The 20,537-nt window shown below is 35.4% G+C and overlaps 1 long non-coding RNA gene across 1 annotated transcript in view; it reads left to right on the forward strand.

Moving 5' to 3' along the window:
* Positions 1-15,753: 15,753 nt before the first annotated feature.
* The window catches only part of LOC108586370, a 264,725-nt gene continuing 259,941 nt past the window's right edge, over positions 15,754-20,537 (forward strand). Inside the window, exon 1 of the long non-coding RNA XR_002522683.2 lies at positions 15,754-19,666. This is a non-coding gene — a long non-coding RNA (uncharacterized LOC108586370). The remainder of the gene's footprint in view (positions 19,667-20,537) is intronic.

Genomic DNA, 20,537 nt, shown 5'->3' on the forward strand with positions numbered 1-20,537 from the left:
CCATAAAATGATGATACAGTGGCTTAAAAAATAAACTTCATCAACACACAACAATCTGGATAAGTGTTAGCAATACAATATTAAGTGAAAGAAGTTCCAGAAGATTACATAAAGCATAGTATCCTCTAAGTAAATAAAAATAGTTTATAAGGAAAAAGATGTAGAAACAATAAAAAATGTATAATACAAAATAAAAGGAATGATGAGGGAATGATATCTTGTGGGCCATATATAACCTCTGCCATATATTCTTTTTTTAAGCAATCTTTTGAAAATTTAGTAAATATCCTTAGCTTCTAGGCCATGCAAATTTATCCCACTGGCTACAGTTTGCCTGCATGTGTTCTATAGCCTAGTTGCAATTATAATTTGTATTTTACTCATAGTTAGATAAAATGACCCAAATTTCAAAATTTTTAGTTTCCTTTTTCAAAATAAAATCTTAACCACACTTTCCCTCATTATTGTCTATGTACATTTGGTTTGTTTTTAAGTGGATTCGTTTTTGGTAGATTTTTAAGGACCATGTATTGAATAATTAACGATTATAATGTGTACCTTTCTTCGTTGTTTTCATAGGATCACACACACACATCTTACAGTAAATAGTTATTTGAACAATTATCCAAATAATTGGACTTAAACATTACTTTTACCTGAAATACCAAACAATAGAAGCAGATACAGTTTTATTTTTAAAATAACTGTCTCACTTTCTGCAGAAAGATACCTTGTTTTCTGTGTCTTATGAAATAAGCAGATATCCCCTAAGCTTAGGAAGAATATCTCAAATTTTAATAAAAGCACTATTGCTTTTTCCTTAAGGTAGATATCAATCTACTGGAAGAATGTAAGGATATGTCACAATTCTCATATTATTAGTACTAATTGCCAGCTACCTAACCAGAAAAAAATGTAGCCCTTAGTGTTAGTACAATTGAAATTCTGATCCAGGACTACTAAGCTCGTTGAGAGACTGAGAAGCAATAAATTCTGCAATAAAGGACTTTGTCTGCATATAAAATGACTCTCAGCGTTGACCCTGAAATGAAATCAAGTCGAAAATTGATTGGGGGAAAAATCAGTTGGGATAGTTATAGCGTATTTATTTATGATTTTATAGTTACTAAGAAATTAGAGGCTGTTTCCCTCATCACTCTATCTTTACAATGACAAATCCCCATAAATATTCTAGAACTAAGTAGAAAGGCACCAAAGTAGGGCTCAGATGGTTTGAGGTTCTTTCTGGGTTAGTGCTGGCTTTCTGTGCCTTGCATCTAATCCCCGGTCCTCATCTGTGAAATATGGTCATCAGAAAATCTCAGCACAAAAATTGCTGTGGGGATTCTGGGAAGATGCATGGCTATTTCCAGTCATTTGGGATTCCTAGTAAAATCACCTTACCAACTTGGCAATGAAAGTCAGTGGGTGAAGTGAATGAGAAAGAGGTGGTCAAGGAGATCCTGGGAGTAATAAAGAACACAGTGGAGGAATCCTTGTCCTTTGTTTCAGCTGTAGTTTGTAATAGGCAAAGGTCTGTAGCAAAGCTGGGTTTTTAAAGAAGTGCAGATTATTCGTCAGAAACTAACCCAGAGTAACATTCCAAGATGCTAAGGAAACTCAAGTTGTCTAAAATTGGTAGCTTGATGGGAATTTTATAGTGGCATAGGTCAGTGTCTTACTTGTCTTTGTATTACCTATGTCTGAAATATAGGAAGTACTCAATAAATGGGGAAAGAAGAGAAGGAGGAGAGGAAGGAAAAAAGGAAGTGTGCTCTTTGTAGCTTTCCTAAAAATGCCTCAAGCTAATTAATCTAAGGGAATTCAAAATAAAGATCAGACTGGAGGTGAAGCAAAATCTGTATGTGTCATCTGTGGGAATCAAGTCTGGAAATGTATTTCCTCTGGGCAGAGGGCAGCGGTGTATCCAATGTATATGTAACTGGAGATGTCAAAGCCTCTTTGAAAACAGATGTAGACCATCTTTAGCCTTAGGGATCTGGTTACATTTTTGTGCTAATGTTCTTTACAGTATAAGTGGGAATCATCACTGAGACTAGAATGGGAAGTGGTAGATTCAAAAGTATATTTAGAATTCTCTTTGGAGTGTTGATATATCAAATAGTGTCCAAATCTATTTTCTAACAAATCTAAATGTAAAGTGTCTTCAGTCTTCAACTATCAGGTTTGTTGGGAAATGGGTTGAATCTGGCAACATAGCAATGTTATACCATTTTATGAGTTTTACCCAAAAGATTGATACAAATATAGCTATGTGTGTTATTCTGAAAAACTAAAATTCTTGTTAATGGGCGGTGTTATTACTTGACGTTATTAAACTCAGTGAGCATGTTGCTAATGAATGAAGCTGATAAATTCACAGAGAAATATTATATACTTCTTTTAGTTTTTAGGCCTTAAAAACATGACTTCTATTGCTATTACCAAAAAGACAAGAGATAACAAATATTGGTGAGGGTGTGGAGAAAAGGGAACCCTAGTACACTGTTGGTAGGAATGTAATTTGGTGTAGTCATTATAGAAGACACTATAGAGGTTACTAAGGAAATTAAAAATAGAACTATCATATGGTTCAGCAGTCCCTCTTCTGAGTATATATGCAAACTAAATGAAATCACCAAGCCTTATAAAGATACTTGCATTCCCAGGTTTATTGCATTTGTTATTCACAAAAGCCAAGGTATGGACACAACTGACAAAAAGTGTCCATTAAGAGAAAAATGGATAAAGAAAATGTGAGATTATATATGGTATATAAATATCATGTATATATTATTTTGCCTTAAAAAAGGAGATCCTACCATTTGTCACAACGTAGATTGAACTCGAGGACATTATGCTAAATGAAATAAGCCAGACTCAGAAAGAAAAATAATGCATGATCTCATTTGTATGTGGGATATAAAAACAAAGGTCAAATATACAAAGACAGAAAATTAACAGTGGTTACTAGGGGTGGTGGTGGGATTTGAAGAGAGAAAACGAGAAGATGTAGGTCAAGGGATCCAAAGTAGCAGATATGTATGATAAATAGGTCTAGAGATCTAATGTATAATATGAGGACTATGGTTAATAAAATTGTATTGTATTCAGGATTGTTGTTAAGATTTTTAGAAGCTCTTGTCATAGAAAAAAGTAACTGTATGAAATGATATATATGTTACTTTGCTTCACTCTAAAAACCATTTGTATCCCATAACATCAGTTTGTAAACCTCCAGCATACACAATTAAACACAAAACAAAACAAAACAAAACATTGATGCTAGAGTCCAAATTACCCCTAAATGGGCTTTGTTGATTCATGAGGAAAGAAACAAAAAACTATTTAAAAACTTCCAGAAATTTAAGATAGGACAATTCCCAATTAAGAGAAAGTAAATTCTAGGTAGGCATTAGAAGCATATTTCTGGTTCTGATTCTTTTCTTTAAAAAATTATTTACATACACTGGAAATATGTTGGACTCATTTTAATTCATGTGATTGACTTCTAACAGCTTTCAAAACTAGGTTTGATTGAATGTTGGCAACCATGACAGCCATGATCCATCAGCATCTGTGTCAGTCATGAACTTTGGTGAATGGAGAAGACTTGCTTTATAAGGGTGCTTTATTTAAATCAGATTGATCAGTTTGGGGAGAGAATATGATCTCATACTATGTGGCTAAAGGAATGGAGTGAGGCAGAGGGAGGTTGAATGAACCTTTAATTTATTTACTAATGTAAATATTTTATTGTTTTTACATATGCTTTTAAACCATGAATTTATTTATTAATGTAGATATTTTAAATATGTTATGGTTTTTACATATGCTTTTAAAATTGAAGTATTGTACCATTATATGGTAACATTCAGAAAAGCACACAATTCGTAAATTTATTGTCCAATGAGTTTCATAAACTGAACAAAAGACCTATATCAAGAAACAATATTACCAAGACTCCAGGAAGACCCCTCTAGCCTCTTCTAGTCATTATTCACCCCTTCCCATCGGGGTAATCACTATCATGACATCTAGCATCACATAGTATCTTTCCCTGTATTTATACATTATAGAAATGAAGTCATACAATATATACTCTTTTGTGTCTACCTTTGTTGTTATATTTGTGAGATTTATCCACATCATTGCACAGTGTAGTTTGTTCATTTTTATTGCTGTGCAATAAACCATTATGTGTATAGAACACCGTTTATATTCATTCTATTTGGGTTGTTTCCAGTTTTTGGATATGACAAATAGTGTTGCTATGAACATTACTGTGAATATCTTTTCATGAACATATGTACACATTTCTATTGGGTATACAACTAAGAGTAGGATTATTGGATCACGTTTATGTTCCTTTTTTACAGATACTGACAAGCATCTTTCCAAAGGGGTCGCATAGGTCTCCAGTTTTTGAAGGGAAACTTCTATAGCCATGGTATAGGCCAGTGGGAATCCAAGTAGCGGATGAGCTCCGAGATTTGGTGAATGTCCTAATGGGGACTCAAGATCAGAAATGTGTACATCAAAGTCAGTTATCAGATGGGAAGGTTCTAGGGGGTTAAGGTGGGGAATAGGGCTCTGCTTAAGCAACATGATGGAAATTTAATGGAAGATATGAAGAATGTATCCAAATCTCAAAACAGTAATAATAACACAAGCTACCAAAGAGAATTGCAGTGGTCAGTACCTTGGCCTAGTTAGCTGTGTGATATATTAACTGAGCTCACCAGTCATATGGAAATGAGAGCTCAGGAGTAATATTTACCTCTTGGTAGTCATATTCATGTTATCAACTATTTGTATGTCACAGATATTCACAGTAATGTCATAGCAACACTAGTTGTAACAGTCAAAAACTGAAAACAACTGAAATAAAATGGATATATAAAAGGTATTATATATATATGTAATGGACTACTACACAGCAATAAAAATGAACACACTACAGAATGCAAAGAATTTGGCAATAGCAGGTGTGGTAAGTTTTACAGATGAGGAGATAGAGCTCACAGAAGTTAAATAATTTGCACAAGATTGTAAACTGCAGAAATGGAATATTTTTTCTTTTGATTTTGCTTTTATATAAAAGTAGTATTTATTGAAGTATAATTTATATATAATAAAAATACCTATTTTAAGTATACAGTTTGATAATAATTTTGACAAACATATACAGTTGTATAACAACTACTGCAATCAAGATATGAAACATTTCTATTACTCCAAAAATATACCCTCCTGGGCTGGGCGTGGTGGCTCACACCTGTAATCCCAGAGCTTTGGAAGGCTGAAGGGGGCAGATCATCTGAGGTCAGGAGTTCAATACTAACTTGACCAACATGGTGAAACTCCATCTCTACTAAAAATACAAAATTACCTGGGTGTGGTGGCACATGCCTGTAATCCCAGCTACCTGGGAGGGTAAGGCAGGAGAATTGCTTGAACCCGGGAGGTGGAGGTTGCAGTGAGCTGAGATCACGCCGTTGCACTCCAGCCTGGGTGACAGAGCAAGACTCCATCTCTCTCTATATATATATGAGAGAGAGAGAGAGATGGAGTCTTGCTCTGTCACCCAGGCTCTGTCACCCAGAATTTATATATATATATATATATATATATATATATAATTCTTGCTCTGTCACCAGAGCAATTTTATATATATATATAAAATTCTATATAATGGAAATATATTTTTATAGAAAAGTATATATACACCCTCCTGCCCCTTTGCAGTATATCTCTTTCTCCATCCCTAGTTCTTGGTAATGACTAAACTACTTTTGTCCCCAGAGTTTTGCCTTTTTTCAAAATGTCACGTAAATGGAATCATCAGTATGCCTTTTGTATCAGGCTTCCTTCACTTAGAATAATAGTTTTGAGATTAATTAATGTATCAGTAGTTCATTCACTTTTATTATAGAGTGGTAATTTATTCTATGGATTTGATTATCCGTTTACCAATGGATAGATATTTGAATTATTTTCAGTTGGGAGCTGAAAGAAACCCATATGATTTACACACAGTTCTTTGCATGAACAGAAGGACATAAGTTTTTATTTACTTAGGGTAAATACTTACAAGTGGCATTGCTAAATCATTTGGTAAGTGTATCCGTACATTTTAAAGGAACTGGCAAACTGTTTTCAAACTGGCTCTACCATTTGGCATTCCCACCAGCCTTTTGTGAGATTTTCATCTGCTTCAAATCCTTCTGAGCACTTGGTATTGTCAATCATTTTTATTTTTAACCTTTTCAGTGGGATCTCATTGTGGTTTTAATTTGCATTTCCCTAATGCTTAATGGTGCTAATCATCTTTCCATGATCTTATTTTTAATTATTTCCTGAAATTTCTGTTCAAAGCTTTTGTCTGTTATTCAATTGGATTTTATTTTCTTCTTTTGAGTTTAAGGCTTCTTTGTATAGCTTAGATATAAGACTTCTATTAGTTATATATAGTATTTCATAAATATTTTTTCCTGATTATGGCTTATATTTTCATTTTCTTAACAGCATCATTTGAAGGGCAGAATTTTCTTTTCTTTACTTTTGTTTTTTAATTTTTTTAAATTTATTATTATTATACTTTAAGTTCTAGGGTACATGTGCACAACGTGCAGGTTTGTTACATATGTATACATGTGCCATGTTGGTGTGCTGCACCCATTAACTCATCATTTACATTAGGTATATTTCCTAACGCTATCCCTCCCCACTCCCCACTACCCACAATGGCTCCACAATAGGCTCTGATGTTCCCCTTCCAGAGTCCAAGTGATCTCATTGTTCAATTCCCACCTTTGAGTGAGAATATGTGGTGTTTGGTTTTCTGTTCTTGTGATAGTTTGCTGAGAATGATGGTTTCCAGCTGCATCCATATCCCTACAAAGGACACAAACTCATCCTTTTTTATGGCTGCATAGTACTCCATGGTGTATATGTGCCACATTTTCTTAATCCAGTCTGTCACTCATGGACATTTGGGTTGATTCCAAGTCTTTGCTATTGTGCGTAGTGCTGCAATAAACATACGTGTACATGTGTCTTTATAGCAGCATGATTTATAATCCTTTGGGTATATACCCAGTAATGGATGGCTGGGTCAAATGGTATTTCTAGTTCTAGATCCTTGAGGAATCACCACACTGTTTTCCACAATGGTTGAACTAGTTTACAGTCCCGCCAACAGTGTAAAAGTGTTCCTATTTCTCCACATCCTCTACAGCACCTGTTGTTTCCTGATTTTTTAATGATTGCCATTCTAACTGGTGTGAGATGGTATCACATTGTAGTTTTGATTTGCATTTCTCTGATGGTGAGTGATGATGAGCATTTTTTCATGTGTCTGTTGGCTGTATGAATGTCTTCTTTTGAGAAGTGTCTGTTCATATGCTTTGCCTACTTTTTGATGGAGTTGTTTGTTTTTTTCTTATAAATTTGTTTGAGTTCTTTGTAGGTTCTGGATATTAGCCCTTTGTCAGATGAGTAGATTGCAAAAATGTTTTCCCATTCTGTAGGTTGCCTGTTCACTCTGATGGTAGTTTCTTTTGCTGTGCAGAAGCTCTTTAGTTTAATTAGATCCCATTTGTCAATTTTGACTTCTGTTGCGGTTGCTTCTGGTGTTTTAGACATGAAGTCCTTGACCATGTCTATGTCCTGAATGGTATTACTTTGGTTTTCTTCTAGGGTTTTAGGTCTAACATTTAAGTCTCTAATCCATCTTGAATTAATTTTCATATAAGGAGTAAGGTAAGGATCCAGGTTCAGCTTTCTACTTATGGCTAGCCAATTTTCCCAGCACCGTTTATTAAATAGGGAATCATTTCTTGTTTTTGTCAGGTTTGTCAAAGATCAGATGGCTGTAGATGTGTGGTCTTATTTCTGAGGGCTCTGTTCTGTTCCATTGGTCTATATCTCTGTTTTGGTACCAGTACCATGCTGTTTTTGGTTACTGTAGCCTTGTAGTATAGTTTGAAGTCAAGTAGCGTGATGCCTCAGCACACTGCAAGCTCCGCCTCCCTGGTTCATGCCATTCTCCTGCCTCAGCCTCCCAAGTAGCTGGGACTACAGGCACCTGCCACCTCGCCCGACTAATTTTTTGTATTTTTAGAAGAGACGGGATTTCACCGTGTTAGCCAGGTTGGTCTCGAACTCCTGACCTCGTGATCCACCCACCTTGGCCTCCCAAAGTGCTGGGATTACAGGTGTGAGCCACCACGCATGGCCAGAATTTTCATTATGTTCAATTTATCATTTTTTTCTTTTATGATTCATGGTAATAAATTTTGTTTAACTGAAGTTCAAAAGAGTTTTGTCCTATGTTTTCTTTGAGAAGTGTTATTGTTTTAGCTTTTATGTATGAGCCTAGAATCCATTTTAAGTTAATTTCTCTATATGGCAAAAAGTAAGAGTCAAGGCTCTTTTTTTTCATGTGACTGTCCAATTGTTCCAATAATATTTGTCACTATTTGTTCCAACACTCATTTAATCCCCTTAGCATCTTCATCAAAAACTCATTGATCAATTATGACCAGGTCAGGGCTGATATTTGAGTTTAGAACTATTTGACCTAACAGTCCATGGTCTTCTGCTGTGCAGTATTATGACATTTTAATTACATAGATAGGAAGTCTTTGCCCTAGACCAGAAGACTCAGGAGGGTAGAGATACTTAATCATCCTACCAGTTGAGACAAGCAAGCAGGATAAGGTTTTTCACTACAGAAAATTTGATATTGAATTCATCATTGTCCATTGAAATATTGTTAACTACAAAGGTGTGAATCCTTTTATACCTGTCAATTATCATCTCCTTCAAGTGTCTTAGATATTTCTAAAAGTATTCAGGTTACCTTCCTTGTGAACAGAGGTCTCACCTTATTCCAGTCCAACCTTATCATGCTGCCTCTTCTACTGCAGCCACCCTTATTGTCATGACTCTATTGAGCTGAGCTGTTCTCTACATATGTTTCTGTTCCTATAATTTTGGTCTCAGGAGATGGGACTCTGCTTTCCCCTATACCTTTATTCTAAGCAATGCTTGGTGCTTATTAAATTCCCATATAGCAGATAGCAGCTGGTAACTTTTAAGGAAACACAAATATAGTAATATTTACAAGCTTGGAGATGGAGGCCCAAGCCTGTCCTAGGGATCTCTGAGAAGTAATTTCTCATCTCATCTCTGCCTGTCTCTATGTGACTAGGGGAACTCAAAAACCATAACCATAAATGTACCAGACACTTCCTCATCCAAGAGTCCAAGCAAAATTAATCCCATTCCCCGAGAGAGAAGCAGGTTTCTCTTTAGCCCTAAGTCTTTATTTCATACCTACCTCTTGGAATGTTTGACTATGAGAACATGCATTCCCTTTTAGGTAGACTGTTCACCTGGGAATAGTCTGGTGAGTTTCTAGCCTGACAAAGCAATTATACAAGTATTCACAAGTACTTTTCTCAAAATCTGGTTTAATCTTTTGCTTGTTGTAGGATGAAAATGTTGAGTTTAATTTTGAAATCAATAGACAATAAGGGGTGTAGAAAGTCCTCTGTATACCCTCATCTTATATTTTACTCCCTACTACATTTTGCTGACTTGAAGAAATAATAAACTGAGTCTGAGGTATTTAGTTCATAAAGGGTATATGCCTCTTCAAATTAAGGAAATTTTATCCTTCATATAGAGTGGTAAGATTACTGACACATGCAGTATTTGTATATACTCACTATCCCCTCTCTGCTCTGTCCTTAGCAGAGGAGGTGAGGCCAGTTCTCTTCTTTCTCCCACATATACAACTCTTTCCCACAGCAGTATTCATATATATTATCAGAAAAACTTTCCTTATCACAGAAAAGTTGGGGTGCAAACATCATTTCTATTAGGCTTTTTATTGGCATGAGCAATCCCATACTGGGAATGTGACATTTAAGGAATTAAGAAGGAGGTGATAGTTGGGAAACTCAGAGTCTTCATTTGAACAGCATAACTGGTGGTTATTATAATGGCTTTGGCATTAGGAGGCTCTTGGTATTAATTGGTTTTAATCCTGGTTCTACCAATTACTAGTTGAATAAGTAACTTGTTTAACTAGTTGAGTAACTACAGGCAAATTACTTAACCTCTGAACTCACTTTCCTCAGCTGTAACAATTCAATGATAATAAGTGTCACATAGTTAAACCAAGTGATATACCAAGATGGTGATAGTGGAGTGGTTTTCCCAGATGCAGGTAATACAGTGTGCATTGTCTGAGAAGAATTTAAAATAATAACACTTACTAAAATTGGGGTTTTAACTCCTGATTACTATGTGTCATCAATTCTAAACATTTTCAGTAATAAAATACTCCACCCTACCAAGTAACTGATTCCCATCATTTCTACTTTGATATACCATGGAGTAGTTAAGATATAGCAGTCTCTTTTATAAGAGATATCAATGTGTGCATATATTTTTTGGAAGGGCAACTGAGACTGGAAAATAAGACAAGCTCAGCCGTAGCTTCTCAGTTTTCTATATGAGTTTGCAGAAATAATGTTACAAAAGGCTTTTATTCTATGTGAAGACACAGATTACAGCTGTGGATTAATTCCTTAGTTAAGAGTTTGGTTCTTTCACAACCTCCACAGAATAATTTAATTGGCAAAATCAGTTGAATTTTAGATTATCTTTTGATAAAAATAATCTGATGTCAAAAATTACAATATTCCAAATCTTTCTTCTAAAGAAATAACATTGTTCATCTCAACATTCTACTAAGCAGAGAGAGATTTTGTACCTCTTAGAAAAATAAACCAATTAGCTCCAAAGTAATTATTCACTATTAAGCAATTAAAATAAGTATTTGTTAACGGTAACTTTGTGTCTTCCTTTCTGAATGTGTCCATGAATTCTGCCACACAACTAAAAAAAAAAAGTCACCCAGTAGTGTGATTTTCATTTTTTTCTTGCTGTAGTACTTTTTTCCCTCTAAGAACCTAAGCACTGGTATTACTTTTGCATTATGCTGAAGCATTATTTTGTTTTCTAAACCTAAGTAGCTGTCTGATGGTTCACTTGAAGACACAGGTTTCAGACTTTGTTCTTCTTAATGATGGTAAAATGAAAAATGATTTAGAATCTTCAGTGGATACTTGATTGCTAGAAATAATACCTCCAAGTTTTGTTGCAGATATAGCTATTTTACTAATCCCTATCCATATTATCAGAGATTATTCTTACTATCTAACTCTCAGTCACTGGGCCATTTGAGACGAAACTTATCTATTTCTCTAGCCTAATCCCTCTTAAGAAAAAAAATCTCCATTCTCCAAACTTGATACTAATCTCAATTCTTCAATGATAATTTTAGTGGTTTCAATGCATTCTCACCGATATAGGTATTTAGGGCTGAGTACTGTCTTCTGCCCTAGTCATCTAGCTAAACACTTGAGAGGCTTTGCGTTAAACCACAACACTAGTGCAGTGAGAATCAGAGCTGGCTTTCCTGTTGTCAGCTAATCTCACACATTTATTTCAAAGTGAAAATTTGTCACTACTTTTCCATTTAAGTAAATTTTTTACATCATTTTCTGTTTCTAGAGCAGAGATTTATTTTCATTTTTGGGACATATATTCTAACATAGAAGTAATACAACATATTGCATCAAGGGTGTCATTATTATAGCTCCCAATGTTATGTAGTTGAACCAAATATTTTGTAAGTACACAGTCAGAGCAAGCCCCATCAATATATGTGAGACAAAAGCTAAGTTTTCCATGATATGCTTTTCTCTAAAGTTTTTTTTTTTATTAACCTTTTAAGGAAAGAAACAACAAGAACAAAATAACTTGGACTTTCAATTTTTCCCTTATATTATTCTTAAAGTGGGAGAAGTAGAGCCAGTCATCCAAGAAATGACAGTGTTTCAGAAAGAGAGCCTTAAAGCTATGTTCCTTGATGTTACTACTGTCTGGGAGAAGGAAAAATATTGCAGTATTCATGTTTCCGTGGTACCACACTCTGCATTCAGGATGACTGTAAAGATGGTAAGAAGAATTTACTTTTATTCATTTTGTACCAAATCTGAAAACTAAACTGGAAGACACTGTAAATAGATATCAGATTATATTTTAGGGCATCAGGCATCCAAGGAAGTAGCACATTTTTTTTTTTTTTTTTTTTTTTTTTTTTTTTAGTTTTCTATTATCCTATTTGGTTTTACCAGGAAAAAACCCCACAATTTTCATTTATTTTCTTTTGTTCTACCAAGATCAATTGATCTACAAGGGTTGAGTTGGTTATCTCTTTTTGCATAACAAATTGCCACAAATGCAGTAGCTTAAAATATCTTCCAGGGCTGGGGTCTCATCAGAAGGTTGGACTAGGGAAGAATATATTTCCAAAGTCACATGACAGAAGTCAGTTCCTTAGGGGTTGCCATATTGAAAGTCTCAGTTCCTAGCTGACTATTGGCTGGCAGCTGCTCACATTCCTTGCAATGTGGCAGCTTGTTTCATCAATGTGTGTAAGCCAAGAAATTTAACAGAGAGATTCTGCTAGCAAGATAGAAGTCATAATCTCATATAATGTAATTACAGACATGCTATCTCTTCAGTGTGGTTGCATTCTACCTGTTAGAAACAGGTTGCTTCTGGAACTAACATTCTAGTGAAAGGTATAGATAGGTAGTAAGTGAATAAATAATTGACATAGTTACAGGTATATATAAGAGCTGTGAAGGCAAGATAGGTACAATGATACATATAGAAATGTCACTTTTGATGAGATATAAGGTAAGATTCTCTGAAAATTTGATATTTGAGCAGACATGAATATGTGGGAGTAGGGCATTCCAGACTGGGGGAATAGCAATGATATGGTTTGGCTGTGTCCGCAACCAAATCTCATCTTGAATTGTAGTTCCCATCATCTCCACGTGGCTTGGGAGGGACCCACTAGGAGATAATTTCATCATGCAAGTGGTTACCCTCATGCTGTTATGACAGTGAGTGAGTTCTCAGGATCTGATAGTTTTATAAGGGGCTTTTTCCCCTTTTCTTGGCACTTCTCCTTCCTGCTGCCATGTGAAGAAGAAAGTGTTTGCTTTCCCTTCTGCCATGATTATATGTTTCCTGAGGCCTCCCCAGCCCTGCAGAACTGAGTCGATCAAAGCTCTTTATAGAAGCATAAGAATGGACTAATACATAAACATGAAGTTCATGGCATGGGAATTAGTTTGGAGTATTTTAGGAATAGCAAGAGGCTAGCGTGAGTGGTGAGAGATGAATGAGGAGGAAATAAACATGTAGAACCATGCAAGGCCCAGGACATTAGAGCCCCAAAGGGCATGGAAAGAAAGAGGTTTAAATGTATTCTAAATGTAATGTAGTAGAATGTTGAGATGAACAATGTTATTTCTTTAGAAGAAAGATTTGGAATATTGTAATTTTTGACATCGGATTATTTTAATCAAAAGATAATCTAAAACTGGACTTATTTTGCCAATTAAATTATTCTGTGGAGATTGTGAAAGAATCAAACTCTTTCACTGGAGTATTTTGTATTTGAGAATGTACTAATTAGGGTAATTCTAGCTACTGTCAGTAACAAATCCAAAATATACTATGGTACCAATGGCAATACAATATTATTTTTCATTTATGTAAAATTCAGAACATCTATTCCTGACCAGTGGGAAACTCTCCTTCAGAGAGTGATTCAGTGGCCCAGCCTTCCATCTGGAGGCAAGTTGCATGCTTGCAGCATCAAGTTGGCAGAAAGAGAAAGAACATGGGGAATCATACATATTAATAGAAGGGTTTGGGGATTTAGACTTGGCTCTGCAAATATTACTTTTTCTCATATTTCATTGGCTAAAACTGAGTGGTAATACCACATCTAACTGCAAGATAAATTGCAAAATTGACTCTATTTTGAAAAGAAGAAGAAAAGATAGATTGTTAAACAACTAACTCTTCTCTGCCATGGAGCATGAGCTATTCTAAAAAGATGATGCTGGTCTTCATGTGGACAATAGAATGTGGAAGAAAAAAATATAACCTTGAAGTCCAGTCAACTAACTATTAAAACACTATAGGTAGAAAATAATGGCTTCTGGGACAGGAGAGGTGAAAGTAGAGGTGGTGAGAAATTGCTGTGCTCAGGATATATTTTGAAGATCGTCAAGAGAAGTTGCTGATGGAGTCTGCATGGGATAATAAGAGAAAGATTTCTCTCAAATTTTGGTTTGAGCAAATGGTAGAGGGTAGACAGTGGCAGTTCTTGAAATAAGGAAGACTTAGAGAGAAGCAGATTTGTGGTTCAAGTGTGAGAAGTCAAGAATTATCCTTTTGAACTTCCTAACAGTTATTTAAACATAAAGTTGGTCATTATATAAAGGAATCTGCAACTCAGAGAAGGAATTGCTGGGGATAAATATGCATAGGTCTTCAGCACATACAGAACATTTAAAGTTATTGCTTTGGGTGGAATTATTTTGCTAGGATATAAACATTTTAGGATTAAGCCATGAGTACTTCAACATAAAGAGAAAGGAGAATCTTCAGAGATACCCACTGAACAGGGAAAATTCCATATAAGCATGATATTCTTGAAGCCAAGCAAAGAAAGTTTTTCAAGAAGAAAAATGTGGCCACTATATCAAATATTATTGTATTGAGAAGACCAGAATGATCAAGATAGAAGTGGGCACTGGATTTGGCAAGATGCATTCATTGTGACTATGAAAAAAGCAATTTCAATGTAGGGTAAGATCAAAATGTTAAAGAGAAAATTGGAGCTAAGGAAGTTGAAAAAGTATGCATCTGCAATTCTTTCAGGAATTCTTATTATAAAAGGGAGTAGGTAACAAAAAGTGTGAGAGAGTCAAGGGAAAATTTTTTAGAAATAGAAAATGTTATGTCGTGTTTGTATGTGATTAGAAATGCTTTTGTAAAGAAGGGGAAGAATAATTATGCAGGAGGGAGAAAAGAGGCATTCCTTGTGTATGAGAGGGAATGAGACTACAGGCAACGTGCAAGAATTGGCCTTGGAAAGGAGGATGGACAGGTCCACAATTTAAATAGGGGGTAAGCAGAATTGATGGAGACAGATCCCTCTTGGTTCCTAGATGTGATATTGGAAAAGGGAGTTGTTTTCTCTGGTCATTTTTTCCCCAAATAAATGAAAAGGCATCAACAGCAAAGAATGAGGAGGGAATGTTAATATGTGAGGAGAGGAGAAGCTCCTTGTTAGTGAAGACATTTATAGGCTATGTGAGAACATTCCAAGTACTGAGATCTTTATGACATTATTAGTTATTGCTAAAACTTTGCACACTTTCTTTTAGAACTTACATTCATTGTTGGAGATCTGGGACAGAGTAATAATTGACTGGATGGATTTGAAGGCCCTTTTAAACTGAAGATTTTATAATACAAGTTTGTAGTTTTGCATCAGCTTTTGTATTCTTCAACAATTCAACAAGGATTTATTCAGCATAAAGTATACGAAGATATAGTTCCTATCTCCAAGGTGCTTTCAATCTTGATTTATTTCATTTATTGAGGTGAGATGATTTTCAGGACTGCTGTCTCAAGAGTTTAATAAAAAATACTGAAAATACACTTTGGGAGGCCGAGACGGGCGGATCACGAGGTCAGGAGATCGAGACCATCCTGGCTCACCCAGTGAAACCCCGTCTCAAAAAAAAAAAAAAAAAATACTGAAAATAAATTAGAGTCAATTTGAGAAGATGGAAATTAAAAATCTTCGTCTAATTTTTCAAATCTGCCAGCCATTCACTGATGGAAGATTATCTTTCCAGAGTGAATCAGTTACCAGGGAATGATATCTGTAAGCAGAGCAATGAGTTTTCTCAAATGAAATATTTAACCTGAATTCTTAAAAGAGTTATCAGTACCCACTTTCTTTATTTCCTTACTTTCAACTCATTCCGTAATCTACTTTAATCTTCATTTTTTTTTCTTGACATTCCACCAGAACAGTTCTAACTTAAGTCAACCATATAAAAGTCAATAGACATTATTTAGTCTTCATCTCATTTCACCTCCCAGCATGTGACATGATTGGTGACTCCTTCCTGTGATGCTCTCTTCCCTTGGAATCTGTGCATCAACTCTGGGACTTTTCCACTCCATTCTTCATCCTGCATCCAAAGTTATTATATCTTATAAAATAAAAATCTTATTGTGTCACCCAATCCTATTCTCCACACTTAGACACTTAAAATCTACCGATGGCTTTTCTTTGTCTCATTTCTGTTTAGATAATGACCAATTCATCTGCTCCGCCTACAACTCTATGTGATTTTATCCTGCCAATTTCTCTGCTGCTATCATAGAACTCTGTCCCTCTCATTTTGGAGTCTTTCATAGGTTCCTTGTCCATGTCCTAAGGGCTTCAACATAGGGCCTATTATCATGCTGCTCTCACCCTCACCCCCTTTTGTGTCTTCCTCTCTTCTTACTCCCACTTCTCATCTCTGACTCATTAATGGCTACTGCCTCATCTTGGATACAGTATCGCTTTTTCACGGACTCCTTCCCTGATGTACTCCTGTTCATGTTTGTGTTTTGTCTACTCCTTTGAGATGGTATTCCTTATAATCATTAGCATGATCATTTTATGAATTGCATTTCTCACCACAACCCTAGAACACTGCATTTTTCCCCAGTATTTAATATCTAACATTTAATACAGTGTCTACCTCATAACAGAACCTCAAAAATTTGTTGGTGGAGGCCTACTACAATGCCATTTTAAAGTATAGCTAATCTTCCAGTTACAATTTGCAGATGCAATTTTCTTATTCTATGCCACCTGACACGAACAAAAGGGATCTGTGGGTGTTAGGACCCATAGCTGAGCACCACATTTTCTTAGTGACTTTAAACATATAATCTTGGTGGTGTTTATAGTTACTCCTTTAAATTTTTTACTCTAATCCTTAATTGATATGATCAGTACCTTAAGAGAAAAGCATGAATAATGATGAAGAACCCACATCTCTTAAGCTGTGCAGAATTTTCATAATGTTTTCTTAAGATAGGTCTACCGCTCTCCTCACCCATTCTCTACTTGGCTATTCTTTCTTTTTCAGTGTTCCAGATAGGTAGAACTTAGTGGCAGTGTAACCTCAAGCTATGATGAGAATCTATTCAGTACTACACGAATACAGTCTCTGTTCCTCACCTCTTCCATGTATACCTTCAAATTCTATGGACTCAGACACAAGGAAAACTCATGAAAAGAATAAATATGGTATTGCATCAGACCTCTATGTACACACACACACACACACACACACACACACAATCGTAACAGACATTATGGATCTGCTATTTATCTAAACTGTTATAAAAGATACAGTTTAACAGCTCATATTACTCTTCTTTGAGACAGGAACTGTGCCAATTTTCTTCATCGATGCATGTCTGGTAGTTAACACAGTACCTGGAACCTAGTGAGTACTCCTTAACTATTTGTTGAGTGAATGGAAGATACACTTACTGTGTCACAGGATCTGTGCTAAGTGCTCTACGGGAACTGTCATGCTTATAATGCTACCAACAATTCTATCATTATTAATCTCACTGTTATCAATTCATGTCTCTTAGCTCCAAATTCTGAGACCTTCAAAGTCTCCAGCCTTCATTTCTGCTCTGTGAAACTGGGGCCCTTTAAATGTATTTTGTTTATCAGCTGACATGATGTTAATGTTTGTCAATAAAGGGGATTGGAAAAGCATTGCAGGAGGACGGATTTTCTTTCCCAATTCCAGTGTACTCTAGGCAGGCTCTTGAAGCATGTTCAGTTTCTCTAGCACTTGTGTCCACTGGCTGTCTTCTTGTGCAGTTTTACAGTGGAGCGTCTTCAGTGAGCATCTCCTAGTAAACAGCTTTCCCTGGAACCCTAGATAGTAGGTTTCTGGTAAGTTGCAGAGGGTAGCTTTTTAGCAAGTTCCACAAACCAACCACAGCAACTTGTCTGCCATCTGGTGAGCCATGAATGTGTCCTTCCTCTCTAATAAGGTCTGGATCTCAGCCCGAGACAACTGTTACTTTGGCTACTCCATCTCAGCCCTAAGGCCTTCCTTATACCTGCAATTCCTATGTTCTTTAGAGTTCTGTGATTTTTATTAGCCAATGCCTCTTTACTTTAACCCCCTTGTACAGTCAATTCTTTAACATTTTCTTATTCAAGTTATTATGTAGTTCCTCTCTCTTATTGAATCCTAACTCATAGAATTCTCTCCGTTTTACAAATGAAACTGATGTCAAGAAGTATTATAAATTTGTGCAAGTTCACACAGCTTGAAAGAAGAAAACTGATACTAGAATCCAAGCATTGTGATTTCAGAGCCTATGCACCTAATCATTATGCTTAGCTGTTTCTTATATGTGAATATAATAAATCTATTGTGTTCCATAAGGTTTTAACTATGTGATATGAAATGCTTTCATATTTGTTCTAAACTTGAGGATGACACACAATTTATTGTGTATACATACTGGAATTCTATGACTCCAAAACTTTTCATCTATTCTATTCTGTACTGCTCATTCATTATGATTATTTCTTTTCAATGGAAAGGTATTAAATCATTTTAATCTTTCCTTAAATATCAAACTCCCAAAATGTTAATTTTCTCTGTGTCATCTCTAGTTTTATTATGTGACTATATGTTTTGTGAAGAAGACTTCTGTGCATGTATTAGCAATCTATGCAGGCTGCTGTAGCTTTTTGAGTGTTCCCTGAAACCGTACTTAAAATTAACCACATGACCAAGTTGCCGATGCTAAAGTCTTGGGACATAGGAAATGTGCTAGTTGTGACTTTTTGATACCTCTTTATCATTCTGCACATAGTATAAATTTTAAATGTCAAATATTTAAGGGAATCAGAATTAATGGATGAAAGAGAAATGGTGGTAGTTGAATGATCTGGGTGATGGTTGTAGATGAAGAGAGAGGGAGAGAGGGAGAGAAAGAAAAAATGATTCCTCTCTGTTAGGAATGGACAGTCATATTTGGTGTCTCAAAAACACTAAAGAAAATTTAAGATAGTACATCAATGATCTCTCCCACTCTCCAAAAATAAAAATAAAAAGAACCAACAGTTTCAGTCCTGTAATTTGGAGCTTAGAATACCTCTTTTAGAAATGTGCAGGTTTAAAAAAAATCAAAACCAAAATAATGTCCTGGTTTGAAGAGAGGTTATTGAATTCTAAACTTTATCATAGAGGCATGTGAATGAGTAAGAGGTGTTCCCACCTGATAAACAAGCACACATGACGCATCTATTGTGTAATTTGGCTCTGCTGTTCATTATTGTTACCATCATTATATCTCCAATGTGACAGCTTTAGTTTTCTGAAAAGGATGTAATTGGTTAAAAAAAATCCCCTGTCCTTTATCAAGGAGCAGTCTGCCTGTTTTGTTTTTTCTCTCAGAGGGGAAGGAAAGTCTAAGCAAGGATGCTCAACAAGGCATTTTGAGGCCCCTGTGGAGTGGAGGTGCCCCCTTTGACCTTTTCATCAGTCTTTTCATTCCTCACCAGGAAGATTCCACAAAGACAATTTGAGAATCTTATGTGAAGCAGAACTGAGCTCTTGCAGTTAGTTATATGTGATGACAGAAACAGAATTACATGGTAAGCAGATCGTTTTGTTTGTGATATTTTCAAATATAATTTTAATGCTCTCTTGGTGGTTGTATTTATTTTTTATTGTGTGTGTATGTGTGTATTCCAAACATATGTTTCTATGTGGACATAAAGTGTGTGTGTTACGGAATAGTTTATGCTTCAAGAAACATGAAATGACTGAGTGAGATGCTGCTTCAATCATGGGTCACCTGTGTTTTGATTATTTTGATTTTTTTCTTAAATGTGCCCAAGGGATATTACTTTTATCTATTTTCCCATGAATAAACCCATATTAGAAATGTGAGGGTTTTTCTTTCCATTTTGTCTTCTTTCAGTTAATTTTAACTTCATTATTAAGATAAATTGTAATGATGTTTAAAACCCCAGAGGCAAATGGGCTTCATTTGATTTCTTCTGGTAGATGAAAAAAAAAATGTTAGCAGTTCCAATCTTCTGTGAAATGTGCCCTGTGCTTTGTGCTTACATTTTTAATGTGCCTTTCAAAATGGAATTGATTTTGTTCTTTCTTTTAAAATATAGAATGATAAATATTTCATCAGGGACAGGGTAGTTTTTTTGTTCTTTTTGGGGATATAAGCAACTGAAACAGTAAAAATAGTCTTACTAAATTAACCACCTGAACACAAAACAATACTATTTTTAATCAGTTTTCATTTCCAAAAAAAATTCACCTCAAGATGCAATTTGTTTGGCAGACGTTCTCTGGGGAAGATAATTTTTTCCCCAGAGATGATCATAGTCTATCTCCTGCTCAGGTTTTCTGACATCTCAAACAAAAGAAGAGATTCAAATAACAAATAATGTATGGAAATCACTAGAAGGAAAACATATCAGAGATGTATCATGATTTCTGGTG

Source organism: Papio anubis, chromosome 5 (genome assembly GCF_008728515.1).
Source record: "Papio anubis isolate 15944 chromosome 5, Panubis1.0, whole genome shotgun sequence".
In the NCBI taxonomy this organism is placed as follows: Eukaryota; Metazoa; Chordata; class Mammalia; order Primates; family Cercopithecidae; genus Papio; species Papio anubis.